Below are 14,324 nucleotides of genomic sequence, written 5' to 3'. Positions count from 1 at the left end.
GCTTCGCATTGTTAACACAAGCGCGTCATCATCAATTGCGTGGTTCGAATGCTTTTTTTTTTTCACCTTGTTTCTTATTAAAACGTATGCTGCTCTGTACATTCTATGCGTGATTCCAAAGCACGTATGCACTGTTCACTGCAATTGGCTGAGTGCGTGTAGCATATGCTTCACGGGGCTATGAGCCATTGCATTTTTCGCTCGCTTACGGTGGTACGAGCCATTGATTAGGGGGATGTGAGCCATTGATGATGACAGTTTTCGACATGCTCTTCTGTATGTTGCATGCGTGATTCCAAAGAGTGTAAGCATTGTTCGCTTCACTTTGCTGAGTTCTTTTAGCCTCTGCTTTATGGGACTCTGAGCCATTGCATTATTTGCTTATTTGCGCTCATATAATTGTCCACCTTACGTCTGTGAACGTTTCTTTAAACACCCTTTAAAACATTTCTTGCCTTCCGGCCTGGGTCAGAAAACTTCCTATGCATGCTGGAGAACATTGCACCGCTTTTTGCTGCAAAGTAAAGCGCATTTGCACGCGAACTTTTGAGCTATTCCAGCCACGGGCATAGTCAGAATCTTATTTCGTGGGATCGAAGGGAGTCCTAGCACCTATATGTACGTTCATGCGTGTGTTTGTATATGTGTGTATATATATACATACAAATAAACTTCCGGGAAGTGGGAACCCTGCCCCATTCCAAATGATTCGAGCGTAGCCTAACTTAAAAAGTGCCACCTTGCTCAGCGCTTCCTGACAATCGGAGCATGTAGCTCGCGACCAGCAGGCAAAGAGGCAAATGGAACAACGCGCGGCATTTGCCTCCTGCATGCGCGAGGAGTGGCTTCACTGCATAGCTGGAACATACTGGCGGACCTATGCGCAACTCTGCTCCCTGCGGGAGCATACACAGGGAGGTTCTGCACATGCTGCTCCTTCTGGTTGCACAGCCTTGAAGTTCGCGCATACCTTTTGACGTATGCACAGTGGCCAAAGTTGGCGCCGAATAGGTTCATTGAAGAGTGACACGTACCCAGGAGCACATATGCAGGAGCACATATAAAAGATAGCGTCAAAGAAGTTCACGGAAGAGCAGTACATACCAAGTGGCAAACTTCCACGTGAATGCCCCACATTTCTGCGTTGCCCTATATTTGACATCCGCCCACATGTTTGGTGGGATGGCTAGATAGCTAGATAGATAGCTGGAACGAAAATCGTTCTGACAATGCCAGCGATGCTATTGGTATAAAGCAAAGTTACCCATCGCGTCAATATGCACCCGTAACGTTTGAATGCTATTTACATTCTCGTAGATAGTCGTCCGGACATGTATTCCTGAGCAATTATTTCACTTACTGCGACGAAGAGCGCCATCCAGTCAGCCGTTCAATGCGTTTCTCGGAACAGTCGCACGCGGGGCGTCGTTTTACATTCAGTTGTGCTCATCCCTCCTTCCCTCCAAATGGGAGAGAGATGTTATTTACGTGGCACAAAGTTCGCAAACAGAACGGTACCAATTGGAGCAGCAAGGACATGAGCGACGTGATACATACATAGTGCGCTACGCCATAAGCGCCTGGCATCTGTGTGACATCGCGCAGCTGCTCAGAATGTAGGACGTACCAATCGGCACGCACGAAGGACACCTTGCAAAGCCGCAGCTGCTAAGAGCCCTTCCGCACACACACACACACACACACACAAAAAAAAAAAACACTTGCGCAGAATCCATCGACGATAATAGTCAACGCAATTCGTGAAAAGCCAAACGCTTCTCGAAGGCTATTTGCTTTAACAAAGGTGCGAGGCGCTTGACGGCGTACATTCGTTTAAGTAGCGTTTGTTGTCTAATGGCGTAATTCGGCAAAAAAACAGCCGTTAACCAGCACGTCAGCAGCGCTTGTATGAGTGGCTATAAATATCAGCAGATCCTTCACGTGTGTGTTGTATCCAGCGACGTGTGGCGCCAACGTGGAAGGCGGCTTCTCTGGAAGCCGCCACAGAAGGAGAGATCTGCGGTAGAAAGTGCAGCACTGCCATCGTTGCCGAGGGCTACTCCACAGCATCTGAACCTTCAGACAGTGCAAGAAGCTCTCTCGTGACAGTACGCGCATGTCCAATAGTTAGAATAGTTAGTCTTCGGCGAAGTGCCCGCCCCCGCAAGTTTGTTGCCCAAAACACGTGTGCCTTGCATCGTTGCCTGTAGCGTTGAATCGGCTGGGAAAATGGCGGTATGTTGCAGCTACAGGGCGTCTTCAACCTGGCGACAGAGGCCAATCGTTCCGCCTGAGTGGCTCCTTCATTGTTGCTGGAGTATTCACCATCTCCGGAACAGTTCGGTGTCTCTTAGAAATGCGACAACAAGGTGTGAAGCTTGCTTGCGGACTCTCAGCTACGCCCATTGTGCGCTACACTTCTTAGTGCCATCTTCCATGCTGGTAACAACACACTTGCCAAGTTTCACTCCGACAGTCGATTGTTTGTTCCTATAGTTTCTTCTCAAAGCCTTTCACTCTGCTTTCAACATTCATTCCGTGAGACTACGGGTACAATGCACTTTCTGTATACTTTTTCAAGAATGTAGGTACGCTGTCGTAAAGTTGTTTGAAGATACAGTGCGTATGTGCTACGAGCAATTTACGGATAAGCATATCTGCAGCTTCAAGAGACCGCCTACCTGTTCGGTACTCATGTTCCATTTCCATGCTGTGATGCTGTTTCCATGCGTTACCTTATACATTTCCATGTTAATCCTCGAATGTAGAGTTAGGCCTTGCTGCTTCAAGTACTCAGACATTTTCGGCTAGTCATTTCGAAAATTGTTGAAGAGGACAGTGTCATATGTAAAGCGTAGGCTCATGATAAATTCCGCTTATTTTTACCGTTAATCCTCTCCCATCTAGCGTCTTGAGAACTCGTTGCCAGCATGCAGCAAGTAACGTTGGAGAGATCGCGTGTACTTGCCTGACACACCATTCTAATCAGCACATTTCCGCTCTTCTGGCGAATAATTATAATAGCTTCATCTGCACATACCGCAAGTGAACATTAGAAACCCAAAGTGGTAGAACGTCAGTTCTTGCCATTAAAGCCCCAGCTCTAACTGTGAGTATAACCAACTAATGCGCTATGCAGGTATACGCCGTCTGAGCTGCCAAAATGCAGGATTTTACGAGCACTTCATCATTCCCTCTTAAACACCCACTGATTCCAATACTAACTACGCATATGCTATTTTCCACCAAGCATGATGCATGTCTTGTGTTACATTCACGCAGCTGGCGTTCACAGCTGTACTCGTTATTTTGCCCGCGGGGACATCTGTGTCAGCAGGCGTTTGGTGTGTTACGACACCACGTACCCGAGCACGCGAGGGTTGGACCTCGCCGCGTCTAACCGTGCGCAGATTAGCCGTGTCAGGGGAAAAGGGGATCCTGGAGGTTGAGCTGATGCCGGGAGTTTGGACCTTTACGGCCCCTCGGCGGAGGTAACACGCCCCTTGGGCCTAAGCTTCAAGTAAATGGCACCCCTGGGCTGACCTACCCGGGGGAAATCGGTAGTTGCCTTTTCCTGTCTCTCTCTAAAAATAACCCAGCAACTTGTTTAAATATGTTTTTCTCACAACGAGGTTTGAACCCACGACCTCCAACTACGTTCGCAACGCTATTCGGCGGCGCCATCAACAATTTCTTTCCTTCTTTCGTGCTGTTTATTGCAGTGGCATGCAACCAAATAAAACATTCACGAGTTGTACACAGTCATGGAATGGCGGGTACAATGACAGACACACACAGGACGGGTTTGACAGACACACACAGGAGCGTTCGTGCTTTGGGGGGAAACGTTGGTTCCACTTTAGAAGGGCGGTAAGGACAGGCACCTCTTCAAAACGAGGTAGCATTGCGGTCAAATATCATGTCCATCGTAAACGCGTTTTAGGTGCACAGTCATCTGCATGAAATGCAGCCTTGTATGTACAATTGTTTCGGCGTTGCGGTCCATCATTCTCACTTTCCACAAACTCTGCTGCATTCCCATGGGGGAAAAAACAGAAGGTGCGCTATATCATCAGAGGTCGGCAGCAGGTATCGCACAGTATGAGCGTTGATTTGAAAGTCTTTCTTTAAAGTCCGCTGGAGGACATTGCGAAATATGATGGCGTCTTTACAGATAATAAAACAATGTTCAGTTGTCTCTGGAACATCACAAAGACGACCGTTAACAGAAGAGACCAAGGCACCCTTTTTCTGTAGCCATGTTTTACCGGTATGGTTTCACTATGGAACTGACGGAGGAGTTCGCAATTACAAAGGTTCTGAATCAGCTGCTGCTATCTGTCAATATAGTTTTATGGCTATAATGAAGTGACTATGGTGACTCGCTACAGTCACTTCCAAAAAAAAAATTACTCACTCGCATCAGCGTTAGCCAGCGTACCTGCGAATGCTCACTCCAACAAGCACCGTACTAATAGTCTAAGGCTTACTACACATTATATTCCACCAGCTATCGAGTCACTCCCTCGTTTCAAAGGCAAAAGTAATTTTTTCTTGCTATTTATATTTGCGTTGACGGGACACGTGTCGTTCGAGTTCTAGGCCATTTCTGCTATAGCGTTGTCGACATGAACAGGTTCAAAGCAGGAAAGCACAATTTCGCGGAGCCCACTTTAATTTTTGCGGACAGGTGTCCTTGTGTCGGATTTTCTGACATGCAAGCACGCAATAGGTAGTTTCCAACGCACGGCAGCCATGACGCGTTTGCGACTCCTGCATGCTTCTGGCGCAAGCAAAAAACAAAAGCAAAACCTTCGAGATTGACTTCCGTTAATCCAAGATGCCCTGTCGGTGGTAGCGATTTCGGCACCACTTATACAAATGGGAGAAATTTCACCGCAGTGTAATGCCCTTCACACTGAAATTCCTCTGCAGCCAGTTCAATAATGCAAGTACAGAACTTCATACAGCTCTTTTGATTAAAGAGAGCCAAGAGGCATTCATATTCATGTATATTTTTGTCTTCATTTGCTTTTGTATTCCTTGCACACCTGCTTCGTATTCAACCGAAGACTGGAGTATGGCTGTGAACAAATAAATAAACTCCGAGGCCACCAAGCACTTCTTATGTGTTCTGAATGCGAAAACGTTAATGTCCAATTGAATGCCGCTGAGGGATCCTTCGAGTGATGAACTCTTCGCGGGCATGCGAGCGCGTTGAGTTGCTCGGCGTGCGTTGATTTGGCCTTACCGAAGCGCAGTTGAAACGCAGGCGAGAACTTGCGCGGGCAAGGAAAGCGCGGATAGCACAGGCTTCCGAGAGCGAGAGCTGGGGGTGGGGGGGGGGAGGGGTTGGCACCGAGGCGATGCCCTAGCTCTCCCATCACGCAACACATGGCGAGCTACTTGGGCAGCAGGTTTTCCCTTTCGCAATCTCTGCTCTGTTCAGGGAATGCTCGTAACGTGGCGTCGCATACAATAGGAATAGAAGTGCTGCTACAGATGCTGCGGACGCGCGACACTGGCTTCTTCCTTGAATGAGCCCTTTGGCGTTGTTGCATCAAAAAATATGGCCGAAACTCCCTGAAGGAGAATTATCGTGGTACGAAGCATGACATAGCATGACCTTATTTACGCGTTTGCGAGCTAAACGTTCCTGCTTCTCTAATTCCGTTAGATTAGGGTAGCGCTACCTACCCCTGGCTGTTCTGGTGCATGACGTAGAACCACACTGACCTCTTTCGGTTGAGGCATGTGTGCAGTCCTCGTGAGAGCAGAAGCAGCTGGATGGATGGATGGATGGATGGATGGATGGATGGATGGATGGATGGATGGATGGATGGATGGATGGATGGATGGATGGATGGATGGATGGATGGATGGATGGACGGATGGACGGATGGACGGACGGACGGACGGACGGATGGATAGATAGATGGATGGATGGATGGATGGATGGATGGATGGATGGACGCTATCAGCGTCCCCTTTGGAACAGGGCAGTGGGTTGCGCCACCAAACTCTTGGTAATATACTGTCTAATGTCCTATGTAGGTTAAACAATAAAAAAGACTAAGAACACTGCGAACTTCCACAAGCAAATTTTCTGATCTCCTATTGCGAACTGTACGTCTCCGTTCTTTGTCGTTTCCATACTTTTCTTCCACTAATCCCCCAATCGCCTCCTACTAATCCCCGATTGCGGACATGTTTACTTTTCCACTGCTCTCGCTGAACCCAGGGGCTTCAAGGAGGCCAATGGTGCCTAAATCGACCGCTGCGTAGACGTCTTCACCTTCTAATAAAACATGCTCCATAGTTTCCGTAGCTTTAACGCAGCAAGCACATGTTTCTTCTTCCTTGTTATATCTCGCTTTATAGGGGCATGTTCTAAGGCATCCCAATCTCGCTTAGAAAAGTAATGAGCTTCCCTTTGAGTTATCATAAATTGTCTCTTTCCCGATTCCTTTTTTTTTCCTTTTAAGTAGCTACTCACGGCAGGCTTCTTTTCCATTGCTGCCACCCATGAGATTATTTGAGCCTCTCTGACTTTCAGCTTGACGTTCTTTGTTGCTGTGTTGCCCACCCTACAGGCTGCATACTTGGTGGTAAGCTTCCTAGTTCTTTTTCTCCACTGTGAATCAATGTTTTTCCCGTACTAATACCTCTACTGCTGTGGACAGAGACGAGTTCCACCTGGTGTACCACCATTGCACCAATGAGCGCGCGCATCCGCTCCAGTTGCGCGGTAGCTGTGCCTCTAGCGCGTGCTGTGGTGAAGCTTTGGTCTTTGCTGCTGGTGATGAGGCCTCCCAGCCCCCAGGAACCAGTACTCCCAAACCATCGTATGGTCACATTACTCACCTCGAATGAACTCTTACTAAACAGGTAATACTGACAGGCTGTTTTTCAACTCCTAAGTTAACTTATTCTTTCACACTCCTCTCAAAAACGCAGAAATTAAATTTTATTTTACATTTTATTATCAACTACTGCCTATATCCTCATTATTTTTCAGCATTGTAGACATTGATTCTAGTTTAAAAGTGTGGCATTATTTTTATGCATTTATAAGCGTAAAACTATTTTATAAGCTGAAACGAAAAATTTAAAGTGATCTTGCGTGACCTGCTGACAGCTTCCTGTATAAGGCTTCGCATTAAAGTATATATATGTTAGAGAAGACTAGGGCAATAAAAAAGAGAAATGCCACAGAACATATCCATTAGGCGAGAAATAGGTACACTTCCTATATACTGAGGCAATTAGCATTTTTTGCCTACTGCAGGCGTTTTGACCGTATCTATCTAGCCTATCAATCTAACCCAGTGGCCTAAGTTGTCTACCAGCTGGGGCGAGTAGGTATGTGTTCATGGTTGTGATGTCGCCATGGTGATTCCACTGTTGTCAATTCGGCTTTGTCACCTGCCTCTCGTCATGCCATCGTCGCCAAGCCTTCTATGTTGACCCAGTGGGCCAAGCTATCTAATCACTTGGCCACTAGGTATGTGTTAGGGGCGGTGTTTTCGTCGGGGTCGTTGCAGTATAGTCCTTCTAGCTTCGTCAATCGCCTCTCGTTATGTCATTGTCATCATACAGGCTTCGTGATACAGTCATCGTTATACGCTATTGTAGTCATACACTCGTCATCCGATCGTTCTCGTGCCGTTGTCATGCCGATATCGTCATTGCGTCGTCGTCAGAAGTCATCTTCATGCATTCATCGCTATAACGTAGATGTTATGCTGTCGCCGTCATCCTGTCGTCATTCTAAATCATCCAACTCTCGTGATGCCATCGCCGTCACATAGCCGTTGTCATAGTGCTTTCGTCGTTCCATCGACGTCAATCTTTCTTCGTCATTCTATCGTAATTATGCTGTCGTCATTCAATTGTGATTAGGCCGGCGTTGTCATGCCATTGTCAGCATGGTGTCTTTTTGAGGCAGTCACTACCATGCATCCGTTGCCAAACCGTCGTCGCCATGCCGTCCTCCTCGTGCCACCGCTGTCATTACAGCTTCGTCGTCCAGTTGTCATACCATCGTCATAATGCAATCATCTTCATACACTCGTCGTCATGCGATTGCTATCATGTCGGCAATGTTACGCTGTCTTTGTTATACCAACGTCATCTAGGTAACCTAATTGTCATCATGCCGTTATCCTCATGCGCCTTTGTCAATCCACAGTCCTTAGTGCGTCAGCATCATACAGTCGTCGTCATGCCACCGTGCTTAAGCGTTACTATGGCAATTCAGTGCCATAGCAACATGGGAGGATACCGGATTATGACGCGCATGACCAAAACTCTGGAAGTCTCGGAATAACAACTACAGGTGTTAAACAAAAGTGTCTTCAGAAATACGACGTGCCGCTACGTTGCTCGAACACTAATTTCATTACTTTCGACGGTCATTGTGACATGAGTTCTGCAGTAATTCTTTTCCTCTGATGACATGCTTACACGTGTCTCCGCTGTTGTCCAAAAGAGAAACATCTATCTATCTATCTATCTATCTATCTATCTATCTATCTATCTATCTATCTATCTATCTATCTATCTATCTATCTATCTATCTATCTATCTATCTATCTATCTATCTATCTATCTATCTATCTATCTATCTATCTATCTATCTATCTATCTATCTATCTATCTATCTATCTGTCTGTCTGTCTGTCTGTCTGTCTGTCTGTCTGTCTGTCTGTCTGTCTGTCTGTCTGTCTGTCTGTCTGTCTGTCTGTCTGTCTGTCTGTCTGTCTGTCTGTCTGTCTGTCTGTCTGTCTGTCTGTCTGTCTGTCTGTCTGTCTGTCTGTCTGTCTGTCTGTCTGTCTGTCTGTCTGTCTGTCTGTCTGTCTGTCTGTCTGTCTGTCTGTCTGTCTGTCTGTCTGTCTGTCTGTCTGTCTGTCTGTCTGTCTGTCTGTCTGTCTGTCTGTCTGTCTGTCTGTCTGTCTGTCTGTCTGTCTGTCTGTCTGTCTGTCTGTCTGTCTGTCTGTCTGTCTGTCTGTCTGTCTGTCTGTCTGTCTGTCTGTCTGTCTGTCTGTCTGTCTGTCTGTCTGTCTGTCTGTCTGTCTGTCTGTCTGTCTGTCTGTCTGTCTGTCTGTCTGTCTGTCTGTCTGTCTGTCTGTCTGTCTGTCTGTCTGTCTGTCTGTCTGTCTGTCTGTCTGTCTGTCTGTCTGTCTGTCTGTCTGTCTGTCTGTCTGTCTGTCTGTCTGTCTGTCTGTCTGTCTGTCTGTCTGTCTGTCTGTCTGTCTGTCTGTCTGTCCTGTCCGTTTGTGCGTCCGCACGTCTGTCTGTCCTGTCCGTTTGTGCGTCCGCACGTCTGTCTGTCCTGTCCGTTTGTGCGTCCGCACGTCTGTCTGTCCTGTCCGTTTGTGCGTCCGCACGTCTGTCTGTCCTGTCCGTTTGTGCGTCCGCACGTCTGTCTGTCCTGTCCGTTTGTGCGTCCGCACGTCTGTCTGTCCTGTCCGTTTGTGCGTCCGCACGTCTGTCTGTCCTGTCCGTTTGTGCGTCCGCACGTCTGTCTGTTCTATCCGTTTGTGCGTCGGCACGTCTGTCTGTCGTGTCCGTTTGTCCGTCCGCAGTTCTGTCTGTCCTATCCGTTTGTGCGTCCGCACGTCTGTCTGTCCTATCCGTTTGTGCGTCCGCACGTCTGTCTGTCCTATCCGTTTGTGCGTCCGCACGTCTGTCTGTCCTATCCGTTTGTGCGTCCGCACGTCTGTCTGTCCTATCCGTTTGTGCGTCCGCACGTCTGTCTGTACCTTTATATATCTATCTACTTATATATCTGTTTTATGTTCTCTAGCTGATAAGTCTACATTTGAAAAAAGTGTTTATTGCGGCTACGGTCCTCGGAGGTTTCATCAGTGAATAGCTGCCAGAAATCTAGTCTCTACCACCGGTCTCTTCGAGTGGGAGCAGACGCTGCCTTCAGAAGCCTATAACTCAACTATTGCTGCAAGTGCCAGTCAGACACTGCTTACTCCAGAGGGTGGACGCAGGAGGCCTTAATTCATGTTTGTTGTGCCCTTATATCCACAATTCATATATTCTTATATGAGGTACTTTAAAGCAAAGCTGAGGCACGGACTCACAAACACATTTACTTGCTGCTTGTTGTGCGTGTGCGTGTGTGTGTGTGTGCGCGCACACGTACACTGCCGCTTGCTGTTGCCTGCTTCTAACGAAAATTGTCGGCAAGTATAGATGTGTAGTTTGGAGCCACTTATCCCGAATCTTTATCGCTGATAAGGTAACACAGTAAACCGTCAAACAAAACGAAGAGAGCGCGAACGCATTAGAGGAAAATTGTCTTCCGGTTCACAGCATAATTTCGCCACACCAGCTGATAACTCCAACACGGCACTCCTCGCGGCTGCGCGAAGACCATTAATCACCTCGACTCCCGCAGCCACTATAGTGCTACAGCGCCGAACAGCTTTCCCACACCATTAAGGCGCCTGGATGACTGGCCTCTATCTCAGAAAGATACTCGAACACCGCGACCTCACCACTGCCGGATCACAAGGCTTTGAAGAAAAGCGTCCTGCTGCTTTTTGTCAAGCCTGCCCCAGTCTTGCGAACCACCCTTTGAACACCGTCGCGTTAACTCCTCAAGTCCGCGTATCCACCGGGTCTTTCGAACTTAACTATTTCAACCCTTCTCTTCGTATCTCGTTGCCTCGAGTCTACTTGGTTTATCAAGCCGGATAGAATTTAGGATAAACGGTCCTGCCTTCGCTCGAGTTGCTATCCCTATAGTAAACCCATGAATGGAAATAAAACCTACCAAGAGTACGGTCCACTCTTGTGTGTGTGTGCGTGCGTTTGTGTGTGTGTATGTATGTATGTATGTATGTATGTATGTATGTATGTATGTATGTATGTATGTATGTATGTATGTATGTATGTATGTATGTATGTGCATGCGAGCGTGCGTGCGAGCGTGCGTGCGTGCGTGCGTGTTGGTGTGTGATATTAAAAAGGCCCTGCCGGTATACACATGCAGGGTCTTGCCCCCTTTAGCGGTAGGGGCCTGGGTGTGCTCGAAGCACCCTATTCGAGACACCCAGGCACCCTATCACTTATTGATAGCACCGAAGCACCCTAGCACCCTAACCGAATCATCGAGGCACCCTATTTAGCCCACACACGCGCTCTGGGGCACCATAGCCCCTTTTCCATCTTCCCTGTGTAGCTTCCAGCCGGGTAGAGGAGACGAAAGAGGAGAGAAAGAGGAGAAAGGAGAGAAAGGGGATCAGATAACTCCACCTATAACTGAAGGATTTGATATCTTTCTTTTTCACGAGAGCAGATTCGTGAGGCAACGTTCATTAATAGTGAGGTTACTCCACGATTAATTAAGAAAGTGTTTCAGTGCCCCATTATGTGGGGAAGAAAGTGTTAATACTTTTTTTCCAGCAAGCAAACGACTTTTCCGTCGAGTTTCCAAGCCTTCTTCTCAGCTGCCAACTTCTTGAGACAACAACGTAACCATCATTGTTTTTTTGTATTTTTGTTTTTTTTTAGTTCAATGCTGAATTCGTGAAGCGGTCACTTTGCCGCCGTCGTCAGTATTAGAGCGATACTTAAGATGGCCAATGCCCGCTTAGTTGTCTCGTTAAATATTCTGAGGTTTTACGAGCAAGAGCCCCTGTCAGGCCAAATGGCCTTTAGCTCTTGTTTCCTCTTTCTGTAATGAAGAAAGGAAATAAACTTCGAACTTCAAAACCACGATATGATTATGAGGCACGCCGTAGTAAGGGACTCTGGATTAATATCGACCACTTGGGGCTCTTTAACATGCATCCAATGCGTGGTTCTTGCATTTCGCCCCCATCTAAATCTAACCGCCGCCGCGCCGGTATTTTATCCCGGGACCCCACGGGCTTAGCAGTGCGATGTCAAATTCCGTGCGCAACCACGGTGCGTCTAGCTGTCTGTTTAGACGTTCGCGACGAGTAATGGGACACATCCGAAGAGCACGCAGGATGATGCACAGACTGAGATGGACGTTTAAAAACTTTTACATTCTAGTAGGTGCTCAGAGTTCGCCGCACCAATCACTAGAGAGATGTGGGGCGCTAGTGTCCACGGCAGGAGTTCCGAGTATTGTAGGTACGGCGCTTCATTCAGCTTGGGAACGACGGTCGATGCATCGATTTGCCTAAGCCTCGTCCATACGGCTTTGAACGGCGTTGCGGATTTCCCAGTCGATCACTTCCAACAAGATACAGCCTCATGAACGACCCAATTTGCAAGTACGCCTCAACTCATTGTCTTCATGCGTTTAGAAAAAAATATGCGCGGTGGAGATCTAGAGATATATAATCTAGAGAGGTGAAGCGTAATAAACTAAGCCACCAGAACGTCCGAAAGGACTAGTACGAAGATTTGACAAATGTGTGTACTAACCTTCATTGTCACGGTAGCAGAAGGCTCGCAGTGCCAGAGTTCCCTGTAGTTATTTTAGCATACAACTGTACGAGTAAGTATGTCTTGAGCCGAGTGAAAACTCGATAACAGCGACAATCCGGGGAAAACAGTCATCAGCAAAAAGTTAACGTACGTGTGCCAATATGCAAGCAACAATTACGACGCAAAAAAACGGCTTACTTGGTCAAGAATCTTGCCGCAAACACAATTCAGCTCGAAGGACGCCGGAGAATAAAAACATCTGTAAGCTCGCCGGCGGAATTGCTGTGAAAGCTGTAGCTCTGCTCTTTTCTCTTCTTCTTGTTTTTCAACAGTGTAAGTCGCCCGAGAACTCTTTGCATATAAATACCAACGCATTGTGCATTCCGAGAAAACGAATGTGACGTACATACAGCGTTGAATTTCACAGTGCCCCGCGGAATCCATTGTTTTATATCCCTGGTCATTGCTCAGGTTGTTGTGCTCTTTTGCCTGACGGTGCGTCAGTCGTCACGTGAGGCCGTATTATCGGAATCTGTCATCACCAAAAACTGCTGATACCGCCGCTCCAACGTATTCTTTAACGAATGTAACTAAAACGTTTTGCACTGTTCTCGTCATTGATTGACTGATTGATTAATTTTACCATCTCGTATTGATTGATAGAGTGATCCATTTATTGACCGGAGGAACGATTTATTCACTTAATAATATAAACACCCAAATGAATTCAATTACTTATAGTAATTAAGTAATTATACATGTCTAACGTTTAATCAGCGATTCATTCGTTCAAAAATTAATTGACTGACCGACGACTGACTAGTTGTTTGATTCCCTTACTTTTTATTTAATCACTTGATTTATTTATTTATTTATTTATTTATTTATTTATTGGTAGACTGGCTGACTAGCTAATTCATTCATTCGTCAACTTACTGACTTACTGATTCATTGACTGATGTATTATTTGATTCATTCATTCAATCAATCAATCATTCATTGATTGACTGACTGACCGACCGACCGACCGACCGACCGACCGACCGACCGACCGACCAACCGACTGATAAGGTTTAACGCCCAAAAGAATCGAGATCAGCTTCCGCTATATTTTTGACAATGCTAACTTTTTAACATCGACAAAAAACCATGGTACACTGGTGTATTTAGCATTCGCCCATATAGAACTGCGGCCGCCGCAACCGATATTCGCACCCGGGACCTGCGGGAATAAGCGATCAACTTGGAGGTGTTCCCTTTCATCCCAAAACTGTTCTTCGACTACGGCGTTCCGGAACGAATGTTCGTGTGTCTTTATTCTGCGCGGTTGCAACAAACGTTACCGCTATGCGTTTTCTGTTTTTTTTTTCTAACAAACCTCGCAATATACCGAAGAACGTGTTTTCAATATTTTTCTATTCGCTAATATTATTCCCACCCACGAGTATGCATAACGAACAAGATTATCATCATCATGATCAGCAGCAGCCTATCTTTATGTCGACTGCCCGGGCAAAGGCTTCCCTAAGCGATCTCTTATTAAATTTCTCTTGCGCTAGCTGATTACAACTTGCGCCTGCAAATTTCCTCATTTCATCCTCCCGCCTGATTTTCTGCTGCCCTCGACAGCGCTTCCCTTTGCATCCATTCTGTAACTCTTATGGTCCACCAGTTATCTACCCTACGCATGACATAGCCTGCCCAGCACCATTTTTTTCTGTTAATGTAAAATAGGATATTGGCTAATCCCGTTTGTTCTCTCACCCATACCGCTCTCTCTTCCTGTCTCTTTATCTTACGCCTAGCATTTTTCGTTTCATCGCTCTTTGCGTTGTCCTTAACTTGTTCTCGAGCTTCTTCGTTAACCTATAAATTTCTGCCCCATATCTTAGCACCGGTAGAAT

Source organism: Dermacentor andersoni, chromosome 10 (assembly GCF_023375885.2).
Source record: "Dermacentor andersoni chromosome 10, qqDerAnde1_hic_scaffold, whole genome shotgun sequence".
NCBI classification, from domain to species: domain Eukaryota; kingdom Metazoa; phylum Arthropoda; class Arachnida; order Ixodida; family Ixodidae; genus Dermacentor; species Dermacentor andersoni.
The sequence above is the reverse complement of the archived record's forward strand: the minus strand, read 5'-3'. Positions refer to the sequence as shown.